Raw genomic sequence first — 12,366 nt, 5'->3', positions numbered from 1 at the left:
TTGGAATATTGACATTTAGAGCTCTTAAGAGTTACATTTTTACAGTGAACTGTTGATCAAGCCTTGTTTCACTGTGGGCTGCTGGTGGTTGATATGTAGATGTAATATTTGGCAAAACAAATCTAAATGATTGGGAACTGTCTGTAACCACGAAATGTAGTTTTCTGTTAGGTTCATATGTTTCCAATTAATAATACTGTGTAGGCTAAACCTCATGTCAAGCAAACACTTTTGACGGGACAGTGCTCAGTTTGAAGTTAAGATTTGGCTTTAGCAAGTGGGCAGGGTACCCTAGCTAGAGTCTAGTAGATTGTGAAAAACATTGGTTAATCTCTAGTGATGATGCACCCAGGTAATGGACTTCTATCTGTTCCCCTCTTTGTAGGAACACTCCAGGTCCTACATTCTCCATTCCAGAGAGCTCTGCCTAACAATTCCCAGTCTGGATGAGCGCATATATTTGCTGTCAGAACCAAGGGGGGTTAATAAGGGTTTCTGTGTGTCTCCCATAAAGGACCAAACAGCATCTTCATGCTCAAAGCTCTGAAAGACAACCTTAGTTTTGCTTGCACACAAGTATGAGGACAGATGCCCTCACTTGGCAAGAAAAGCTGTGCAATCATGCTTCTGTTAGACTTTTACCAGCCTGCCCTGTGATGTTACTCCAGTGGGAACGACAGTCTGTAAATCTACTGACAGTACAAATCTTTTTTACTGACCTTCCACCAGCAGAGAACAGTGCTCTGCTTGCTCTGAATTGCACCAACGAGTAGAATCAGCATGGTCTGGTTATGTCTTGCTGACAGCACACTTGTTGCCATACCTCATGCGATCACCTAAAAAAGCGCTTTAAGAAGGACAGCTAAGTAAGGGTCTTAGGATCCACCCACATGTTGGTCACTGTGAGTACAGGTTTTGATAGGGACGAAGTTGTGTACTGTGCCTGAAATAGAATGCAAAAAGGGGAAACAAGGGAACCCTACTCACAGCGGAACCAGGGCAAAGTGTATATCCAAAGAACAATGGTTCCTGTGGCATACGAATATATAGAATATACAATACTCGACAGCTTAAATAAGCAATATTCACTTGTAACAGAGAAGGGTTTGGCAGAAAAAGAAACACACATATGCAAAATTTATAAGAAAGACTTCTTATATTTCAACTCATGAAAAGTATCCATATTTACAACAGCAACACATATACAAAAGATTGTATGTACAGTGTAAAGTGCAGTGCGTCCCAAGTGATTATGTGAGCAAAAACAAACACCAATAATGAATGATCTATACAGTTTTGCGTTATGGGTATTTACACAGGGAAATGACCAAGCAATCTGATACAATAATTGTTAGCAGTGACTATATGAAATCACAAATCACTGTGCTAATAGGTTCCTTCCCTATAGCGTCGACGGCGTTTCGACCTGCTTGATGGAGGTCTCGTCAGGACTAAGCAGTGAGGGACATCTCGTAGTGTCTCGGCTTAACGCAACCCATGCGTGATAAAGTAAATTAAATCGGACTTACAGTGTACCCAGCCGGGCACACTGTGGTTGCTCGTGGTAATTGAGTCTGGTGGCACTCAGGTTGTAGTTGGAGAAACAGGGTAATACCTGCTCTTCGGACGCGGAATCGCTCGATCGCACTTTCCCGGTCGGCTGTTTGGTTTGGTTTTTTTTTTTTTTTTTTTTTTTTACCAAACAGCCGACCGGGAAAGTGCGATCGAGCGATTCCGCGTCCGAAGAGCAGGTATTACCCTGTTTCTCCAACTACAACCTGAGTGCCACCAGACTCAATTACCACGAGTTATTGGTGTTTGTTTTTGCTCACATAATCACTTGGGACGCACTGCACTTTACACTGTACATACAATCTTTTGTATATGTGTTGCTGTTGTAAATATGGATACTTTTCATGAGTTGAAATATAAGAAGTCTTTCTTATAAATTTTGCATATGTGTGTTTCTTTTTCTGCCAAACCCTTCTCTGTTACAAGTGAATATTGCTTATTTAAGCTGTCGAGTATTGTATATTCTATATATTCGTATGCCACAGGAACCATTGTTCTTTGAAATAGAATGCATGCAGCACTCTTACTGGCTGTTAAGCAAATTCCAGTCACATACTATGGCTGATGCGTCATAATGTAAAGATGCAGCAGCTTATGCCTAGCGTGCACAGGACAGCAGCGCATGGAGGGAGTTGTAGTGCTGTAGTGTAGTTTAGCCTTTGCTTCCAGGCCCGCTAACGTGCCACAAGTCATTTATGCTGTGGGCCAAGTCTAAGTTCATTTGTGTTTTTTTACTCTTAAAGGATAAAATAACGACAAAAGGCAATGTATATGGTACTTAAATTAATAGACCAATACGCATATACATATTTATAAATATATGCTACAGATATGTTAACAGTTTTTAGAAAAATATTTAGAATTCTCACTTCTACATAATATAAAAAGTATATCAAACAATATATCAACTATACATAAAAACATTTAAATGTTGTTTATAATGCCTTCATTACAAGTGGAAATTCAAAGATGGCCTCTTATTAAAAAAAAAAATCAGAGGAGCCTTTTTTTAAATCTGTTTTGCATGAAACTGATTCAAAAGTTTCCTACAACAAATTACTAACTGTTTTTGGTGTGATTCATTTTTCTCTACAGATTCCTTTTTTACTCTTTTTAGGAAAATACCTCGTTTTGCATGATCAACCCGATTTTTTGTGGACTGATGCTGCTGGTTATTTGATTCTGTGCATTTGGACCCTGCTAATCAGACCTCAGTGCATGTACTCTGACCCCTAAAACATATCAAAATTGGCATACCCCTGATTGGCAAATGTAACGTACCTATAAGTCGCTAGCATATAGTACAAAGTGTACCTATTGCTTCTAAGTTAAGTGCCATTAGTGGACTGCTGCACTCATCGTGACATCCACTACAGTGAAAGTCCAAACATGACTGCAGGTCTACCATTGTTGTCTGGTTGTGACAGTTTTAGAATGCAAATGCGATCTACAAAATAAACCCTTTTGACAGGCCTAAACCTTCCTTTTAATTAATAATAAGTTACACCTATGTGGCTCTTATAAGCCCTAAGGACAGGATGCTCTTTATTTAACAGTAGGACATGTGCAAATGTAATGTTACATGCGTCCTTATAGCGGAAAAGCATATAAAGCTACTTTCACTGTAGTAAGCCTAGCTGCTCCAAAGGGAAACCCGGGGTTAAATTATTTCATTTTATAATGCTGATTTAATTTAGGAAACAGATAGAAAATATTATTCAAAGATTCTTTTTAATAGTTATTTTAATAGGTTTATCAAATCCAATTTATTGGTAAAATCAATTTTAATATAAATATTATGGAGAAGGTAGTTTTAGAAAGTTACTTTATTATCTGCCTAACGCCTGTGGAAGTTCATATATACATGCATGCATTGTAGCTGAATATCACTCTGGATGAGATGTGAAAACTACTCCCGGAGCAGGACAAAGGTCTTAGGCGTTGGGAGATGTTTCTATTCCTCTGGCAGGATGACCTTCTGGGCTGTGCTTGGGATCCTGATTACTTCAAAAAGGCCTACCCAATCCAAGGCCAATGTTAGATGACACCTGGGCAGGGCCTTTCTTTGTTACTCCAGTCAGTCAGGCACCATTGCCTAGTGGGAGAGGAGCTGCCCTCAGAATTGGTTAGAAATTACCTCAGAGGAGGTGTACCGGGCCACACTTCTGGGATGGGAACATGCAAGAAGTGTTTCACCATATTGGATTTGAGCAGAGAGAGTACTGTTGGATTGTTGGAACTAGGGCACATAAGCACAGCTAAAAACTGGACAGAGTCACCCCTAGGAATGACTTTCTATTTGTCAGGAAGGGGCAGTGCTTAATTTGTGCCGGTGCTTTCCGGTGCTTAGCACCGGCACTTATTTATCAGGGCTGGGTCTACACCTCGCGTCAGCACATCAAATAGTAGTGTGCCAAAGTAAATATATTTACTTCACTGACTCACCGTGGTGTTCGTCGGCCGAGTCCCTTGTGAAGAGTGTTGCAGCAGTGAGAGCCGTTAAAATAAAGATTCAAACCATATCCAAATGTAAATTTGCCTAAGGCCCTTAGTTCCGTGTTGCTGGTGGGCGGGAAACGGATTCGGCTGGAGTTGGTTCTGTCGGGGGTTGGGGATGTGAGGCAGTGTGCGTAGATCTTTTTTCAAAACGCCACGCCCCGGCACACATGCACCCCACAAGTCACAAGACGTTCAGTCAACGTCGAGGGTAGGCTGCAGCAGGCTTATTAAGAAAGTAAGTAGACAAACCAACGCTGCTTGCTAACAAACAGATTTACTTGGTATGAAGCGAACCGAGTTTGAGGCCTGCCCTGAGCAATTGCAATGCCCCGGGCTAGGAGAAGGCTGGAAGAGCACGGCCTTTAACTTAACCCGTTTATTCATAATAATGTAGTTTTTCATTGCGTTTCAACTCTGTGCGTGTGCATGCACATTGCAATATGGTGGCATGTGCCAGTTAAAAGTTTAACTGGCACATGCTACTGTCGTCCTCAAGCCACTGGTTCCTGATGTCATATGGGGTACGGACGTGTTGGGCTGCAGGCTATTCCATCTGTTTCTGCTTGGCCTCTCACACTTAGTTTGCGGGTGATGTTTAACTTGACTTCCTTCATTGCGCATTTAGCTTCAGTGATGTTTTCCCGTTGCCAGCAGCCGGCCACTTTTGGTATGTGTTTGATTTGTTGGATGGCCCGAGGCCCTGGAGGCCCATTCTGTGCAGAGTTAAGCAGAGTGTGGCAGTACTGTGGTGAACAGATACTTTAAATCTGCAGTGCTGTGGGACCTGGGGGCGTTCAAAAGCTGTTGGCGTTAAGCATTTTCATCTCTTTTCAGTCAGAGCTCAGATTTTGAGTTTGGATTCGGAGAACACTCGGCGCTGTCATCCTCTGCTTTGCATGCCCTTCCAACACTAATAAAGGGTCATGAAATCTTTTCAGTCCAATGAAACCTGATCCTAAAACAAAATGTGAATTATTCATCATATAAATTACACTTTGTTTAAAAAGCAAACTGAATTTCACATTTTGTTTAACCCCCTGTTCTCATACAGGGGCTTTGTCTATATCCGGGAATATTAATGATCGAAATAATTGCTATGAATGTAGAATGTGCAAATAAGGAGAAGACATTCTACCTGAAATTAAACAGTTTTACAAATGTTATCATTATTTCTTTATTAACCGCATGCGCGCTAGCGGTTTTCCCACTGTGCGTGGCGTTTTTTTAAAAGCCGCGTTACATGACGAGCTCAGCTCGTCATGAGCGTACGAGCGTCGTAACTCATGACGAGCTGAGTTCGTCATGAGCGCGGAAGGGGTTAAGTAAAAATCCACACACCAAACCAGGTCAGGCAGGAGTTAGAAAGAGTCATGTGTAACAGATACCTAGGAATAACTATGACCGAGAAAACAAAATCCAAAACATAAATATAAATTAAAAAATACAAAAACACATTCATATAAAAAAATCCATAGACAATTCTGGCCCTTCCAACTCCCGATTCAAGGAGCAAGTGAGGTCTGTGTTTCTTTCTGTATTCCCCACGGTTGCCACACGCTACCAGTGTGGGATCAAATGAAAGGGGTAGGAAGCAGCATGGTTACCTCGCAGCAGAGGCTGGGGAAGAGTAAATAGGGAACTGCCAGGCCTGGAAAGAAGTGCTCTTCTCTTGGCAGCAGGGCTCACAGTAGAGATTTTCATTTGCCAGGTAGTAAAGTCCTTCTGCTCTCATTGCAGTGCACCCTTCGCCCAGTGACACTGACACCTGCTGCATAGCTGCCAAGGTTTCAGATTCCTAAGAGTGCCATTTTCATAATTTAAGTCTATTCAGTGTAATTATGAGTGTCATTTCAACGACTATGAATGACACTTTGTGACGAGAAAAATCAAGCAATGAAGATGAGAGAAACATATACATTTCAAGCATTGCACCCATTTGTGCATTAAGAATGTCTGAATTATATGTTTTGAGCTGAATCGTCACCCATTATTAAAGTACCCGCTACATTATTCTCCCAAACAGGGCATTACACGTCTGTGATTGTTCAAATCCTTTGAGCGATATTTTGTAATTTTTAGAACAAGGTCATGCTGAAAATGTAATCTATTTTGCTCTGGAGCAAAACTCTCTAGTGTGGCCTGCAACAAAACCTTTCTATAATACTTTAGGCCTCCAATTCTTACTCCCAAAAGTCATTACATTGAAATTTATTTTTCAAATGTATAAGTGTGGGACCTCCTATCACAACCTTACTATGAGGAAGGCTCCCTTGCTGCAATTCAGATTGGGTATTAAATCTTACTTTTAGCAGTGCCAATAAAATAAGTGGGTGGAGCCAGTGGAGGAAGTAGGTGGAGCCATGGAAATGTGGGTGTTGCCTCTGACAAACATTTGAGTACCTGGACTTCATATTTTACAAATTAAGCACTGGGAAGGGGCCAGTAGTTTCCCCCATCAATAATCTAGTGTCAGGCATAAATATGGTACCTTCTCCAGAACACTACTGGACCTGTGGAAGATAGAAAGAGCTGCTGTTGAGAGCTGTGAGGAGAACTGAAGGACTAGACCTGCTCTCACTTGTACCCAGGACAGAGAAGTGAACTCCAAATGTAATTTTGCTCATGTCCTGTTAAACTACAGGGCTACAAAAAGCTGCAAGAAGCCTCTTTTTTCCGGAGTCCAGCAGTGCCTAATTTGAGCCTGTGGTTTCTGGTGCTGAGCACCAGCACTTAATTGTCACCCCGGCACTTATTAGATTCTGCCACATGGTGGCACAGTTTGTCTCATTTACAAATTACCACAACACCAGTTGTTCATTAATTTGATATACATAAAAATGACTAATACCTGCCACCAAAGCCATTGTTATAGCTTTGGGGGCCTGAAATAGTCCGAATTGTCCCATCTGTAGGACTGTGATGGTTAGTGGTTGTGTTGAGACTGTCATTGGTAGTGCTGACAGGGCCAATTGGTGATGCAAGCTAAAGTGGTCTCCTTACTGGGGCCCTGGCACTTATTTTTTTTACAAACCAAGCACTGGAGCCCAGCTTAGCTATTTCAATTGGACATGCCCTGGACCCTGCAGGTGGCTACTGCTGGAGTGAGTCATGAATCCCAAGTGCTGTTCCTGATGACCTTGACTGTGTCGAAGTGCACTCCATCCAGCATCCTGAAAAATCTGATACTTAGAAATCTTTTGGCTCCAAAGAACTCTAGAGAACCAGGTGAATCCAGCCAAGTCATTCCAACGTAGGTGCATTACCACTGGACCAAAGATTTAGGTTGCTTTCATTCTCAGCAGCAAATCTATTTCAACAAGATGTTGTGGACATGGTTATCGACCTTATGGAGTCCTGTCTGGCTACAGCTTGCAGCCTTGCCCTCTTGGAGGAATCCGAGTTCCAAAAAAGTAACTACCTCTGCACGTAGAAATCTTCACCAGCCAAAGGCCCCAAAATATCTACCTGGCAATGGACCATCCTTGGGTGAAAATTTTCAAATTTCGCCTTCTCAGAACTTTCCTGCCAAAAGTCAATGGCCCGGGGTTGGCACTTAACACTTTTTGGTTCTATTTGTTTTTAAAATTTTACAAATTCATATCTCTAGGTCTATTGGATTTTTGTTGTTTTTATGTCATAGTATTTATTGAATTATTTTCAAATGTCATACATTAGAGTTGGGATTTTTATTGTGTTTTGTTTTTGATTTTTTAACTGGTTTGGTACTTCTAAATGCTTTCCACATTTTTTAAGCTAAGCCTGTCACATATGTGCCATGGCCACCAGGGGTTGAGCTTAGGTTGAAATTACTGAAACCTTTACTGGACCTAACAAGAATAGTAAAGTGGACTACCTTCCACCTCAACTAACAATCCACTTTCTCATTCTACATGTCTACAACTATACTCTCTCTTTCTTACAATAGAGCCAAACACCAAGGGTTTAAGAAATTTGTGGGATAGTTGACTGTGTTACCGAGTAATATAATGGTTAAAATACCATCTGCCATACATTATAAAGATAGTGCAAGTCAACTTGGCGTTCCATGATATTATAAAAAAAAGTTGTCTTTCAGCCTCATAACCCTTTATTGGCATGGAACAGTATACAGCCCTACACTATAGTTACATTGGGTGACTAGAATATATAGGGTGGACAGTAATGTGAAAACTTTACCAGATATGGTACCTGTTCCAAAGGCTGCAGCAGAAAAAAAACGTTTCTTAAAAAGGGGAGGTCTTAATATTTGATGGATGTAGCTCAACACCTCAGGGGGGGTTCACAGAACTCTCCTGTATCAATGCCTAGAAAACAGATTGTCGTGTAGTTCCTATAAATCTGCTGGATCTGCGCATTGTGTGGACAACATAAACTAAGGGTTTGGTGTCTAGTCTGATTCTGGACACTGCCACAGGATATATCGGCCTAGAGGCCAGCTTGCTCACAGTGCCAATATAAGCCCATGACCCTTACTAAGAAGCAAATAGTTTCTGGCAACCACTGAACATGACAACTCTCCAACCTATTAGGGATCGTGGAAACAGTGCAGTACTTTTTACTAAGTCACTCGTGCTCACATAGTCTCAGGGAGACACACAGAATAAACGTCTAGGACGTTTTCAATAAGCATTTATTGAACCAGCATCATTCCAGTATAAAACATGTTTGCTTCGACAATCATTAGACAGAAACAAATGTAAAACATTACAAGCACCAACAGAGTGAATAAGAGCTAAAGCTCTACCATGGTGTTAAAACAGTGATTATTTGCAGGCTTATAAATATGACAGTAACCATGTGTCATCCTAAGATGCTAACCCTACCTAAGCGTACCTAAGTGTACCTAGCATGTGTTTGGGTATAAAGCCAAGAATCCCCTAGTAAAGAGCCAACCCCATTACTTGATGGGAGATAATGAAGGACCCCGTCATGGTCTCAAGTTGGACACCCTGCAAGGGATGTCAGACCACTGTGTGCTGGAGCTTCTGTGTGCAGGACCTCAGCGTCTTGCATCAGCATGGAAGTTTCTTCTTTTTCTATCTAGTTTTGGTATGTTTTTTATGCCATGAAGATAGCCTCGAGGTTCCTTACACAATCGCTATGTTGTGAGTACGATTATGTAAATGAACCTAATTCAATGCCTGCAATTATGCAAAGTAGTTATTTCATCCTAGGATGAAGATGGCCATGACTTTTATGCAGAGTATGTTAATCCTGTTAAGTACGTCATGTGCAGGACTTTTCTAAGAATCCTCATGCATAATAAATGAGGCTAGGTTCAAGTAAACTGATCGACATTTATTCAGCACATAACTGGGTAAAAGGTCAGTGCTAGAACCGTTATGCAGAGCAAGGTAGGACAAATGTAGGTAAAAGGTTGTGTAGCTACCTTGGACTAGATTGGGGTACATTGGGGCACATAACAAGATTGTACATCCTCTATCATGTTACAGCTGATATTGATTCTTGTACTTTATAACCCTGATTACATGATTGATGTCCGAGGTTGTAGTCGTTCATCTCCTTCTCCTTCAAAGTTATCCTTTTGCACACAAGAAAATCATCTCACTTCTCATCTCGGATAGTGAGTAGGGGAGGGTTGGACGATACGATTAGATGATCACACTTTGATGCCTAATCCTGTATTATAAGTCACCTTTTAATTCTGATGGGCCGGTAGGACTAGTTGCCAGCGCCATCATAATTATGAAAGCCATTGAAACACAAGGATCTGTTTATTGTCACACGGAGCTGAAATCTCCATGCGAAATCCATGATGAATAGGCAATTATAGTAGGGAATGGACCCGGGTTTACTGATTCCCGACTGTATTCTTAAGGGGACCTTCAGAGCTCCATTTATAATCCACTTATACCCCGGGTAATGGTAACTCTGGGGGATCAAAGTTACCAAAAGGATTTTTTTGCCACTCATAATGAAGGTCCTGGTATTAAACAATAGAAAATCAGCAAAATGATTTTCTGGCAATGGTTGTAGTGTGTAATTTTAGTAACTTCACCGTAAAATCAAAAAGGAATTCTGCAAATCACAGTTGAATACTCTGTACTAAACCTGCTGACCGTTACACAATAATTGAGGACATAATTGCTAGGCCTGATCCTGAGGTGTCTGGAAATGGAAAACCATCTAATTTATGAGAAAAGCTACATTCGGTGGAGAACCCATGGGTGGAATGTCTCACACCATTACACGCCTACGGTGTTGATTCCTCGATGCTATGCTTCAAGTCAAGGACCACCAAAAGTATATGTTAGTACCCATTATACTGGGTTCACCTTTGGCACAATTGTCTCTGTTTCTATCATAAAAGTGGTCCTGGCATATTGACTGTCATCCTTGACATATTTTGGGCATTCTGAGCCTAGTTGTGCATATTGAGAGATTGCTGACATTTTGTGAGCATGACTGACCTATTTTTGGCCACCTCTGACATATTGGTAGCTGCTTTGGCAAAATAATCGCCAAAACTTATGTTCTGTGAGCATCCTGGCTATTATAGTGTCCAGTCTTAGCACCATGGTGCCTCTGATATAAGTTGAGCATTATTGGCATATTATTGTCATACTTGGCATATTGGAATGCATTCATAGCATGTGAGCGTAAAGCCTGGATATTTGAAGCAGGCTCTGTCCATCTGAAGCATTTGTACATGTGCCTACTTGATGAAAATGAGATGCTGATATTTGGGAACCGCATATTTACAAAAAAGTATGTTTTGAAGCCAAAATTATGTATCCTTCACAAAAGAAATTTAGGACTTTACAATAGAAATTTAGGAAATGCAGTTTGTTTTCCTAAAATAGAACAGATATTTGAATGAAAAATTATATTTTCAGAAAATGATATGCTGATAAAGGCAAAATGATTGCATTTTCAAAACATATTTATAGCTGACAGCTGAAAGGTAATTCAGGCTAAGGTAGGGAGACTTATTGTTGTGGTAATGTCCTTTGCAACAGAAATGTTGGGTGGTTACTAGTGTATTGTCAAAGGAAGTGGTCAATATTGTACAGTGATACAATATGTTAGTAGCTTTGGATAATTTTCCTTAGGCAAAAGTAGCTTTTCATTATAGAAAAGGTCTGAGAACCCTGGTCTATCTAGATCATAAGGGATCCCATGGCTGACTGGCAAAGGACTGGGAGGCACGGGTGGGCCTATCCCATGAGGGTCTCTACATCGAATGCCCATGGTACACTGGCAAAGAGGAAGGAAAGAAATGGCTAGATCCAGAACTGACCATTTCTTAAGCAGGTAGTTAGTGAGCTACAAGGCCAGTGGGCACAATCAGGTATCTGGGTATCTGAGTTCTTCACAATTGTGCGTGAGCAGAACCTGGTCTCAAATATTAACCCACAGCTATTGCCAGACACCTCACATTTTCCAGATAGGATCTTGAGGCCTAGCACGCTACTTAGTTGGACCCAAGAAGGATAAAGGGGGAAATGATTCAGCTTTAAAAAGCGACCACTCCAAAGCAGGAAACCCTTAGGTTTGACTCCACCCTTGAGGATCCTGCCCATGGGGGAGAGGATATGAATTGTTACCTCATCAGTATGAGTGTGAGTCGCTATACTCACAGTGAATAAGGTATGACATAATTTATTATATGTTCCCATTTGAGAGAGCTATACCATGCTCTCGTGAGAGCTGAGGTTGTTGATGGTTATATTTACCCAGGTTCAATAAGGGCATTTACATGAATAAGCTTCCTAGAGTATGGCACCGCATCAGCCTTTGTATGTCCTCATGTAGAAAGATACACATGGAGGATTTCCTGGACCCACGAACAGGATGGGCGAATCATTGGTGTTTATTGGTGATCTTGTGCACTGTCCATATAGTACATTTTACACATGCTGACCCTCTTTGCCCAGCTCACTGCTGTACAGGTTAGCTCCAAACAGACTAGACTCACAAACCTGGTTGCAAATCAAACAGTTAATACAGAACCCTTAGAATCATCGAGTTAACATAACACATTTGCTAGACTGTATTTCTTTCCATTGTGAATACAGGGCCATTTTGGATGAATCTTTGGAATGATAAATTGCCCGAATACCATCCACCCATCTCAGGAAATGCCTGTGACTATTTATCAAAACCTAAGGGTGAAAAAGATAGTCGTCTATACAAAGATGTACTACCACATATAAATGTGTTGCTTTTGCTTTGCTGAGTACCATAAGACCCTGCACGTACTGATCCTGAACCATGTTCACCCCAGTTTCTCCATCACACTATGCATTTTCCTCTCTGAAAGCAACTTCAGTA

The 12,366-nt window shown here is 41.1% G+C and overlaps 1 protein-coding gene across 2 annotated transcripts in view; it reads right to left on the bottom strand.

Annotated features, from left to right (window-relative positions):
* The window catches only part of LOC144791700 (claudin-15-like), a 313,867-nt gene that overhangs the window by 58,943 nt on the left and 242,558 nt on the right, over positions 1–12,366 (bottom strand). The gene's annotated exons all lie outside the window — the stretch shown is intronic.

The sequence above is a fragment of the Lissotriton helveticus genome, chromosome 11 (assembly GCF_964261635.1).
Source record: "Lissotriton helveticus chromosome 11, aLisHel1.1, whole genome shotgun sequence".
In the NCBI taxonomy this organism is placed as follows: Eukaryota; Metazoa; Chordata; class Amphibia; order Caudata; family Salamandridae; genus Lissotriton; species Lissotriton helveticus.
Note: the sequence above shows the minus strand (reverse complement) of the source record. Positions and strands in the feature narration are given on the sequence as shown.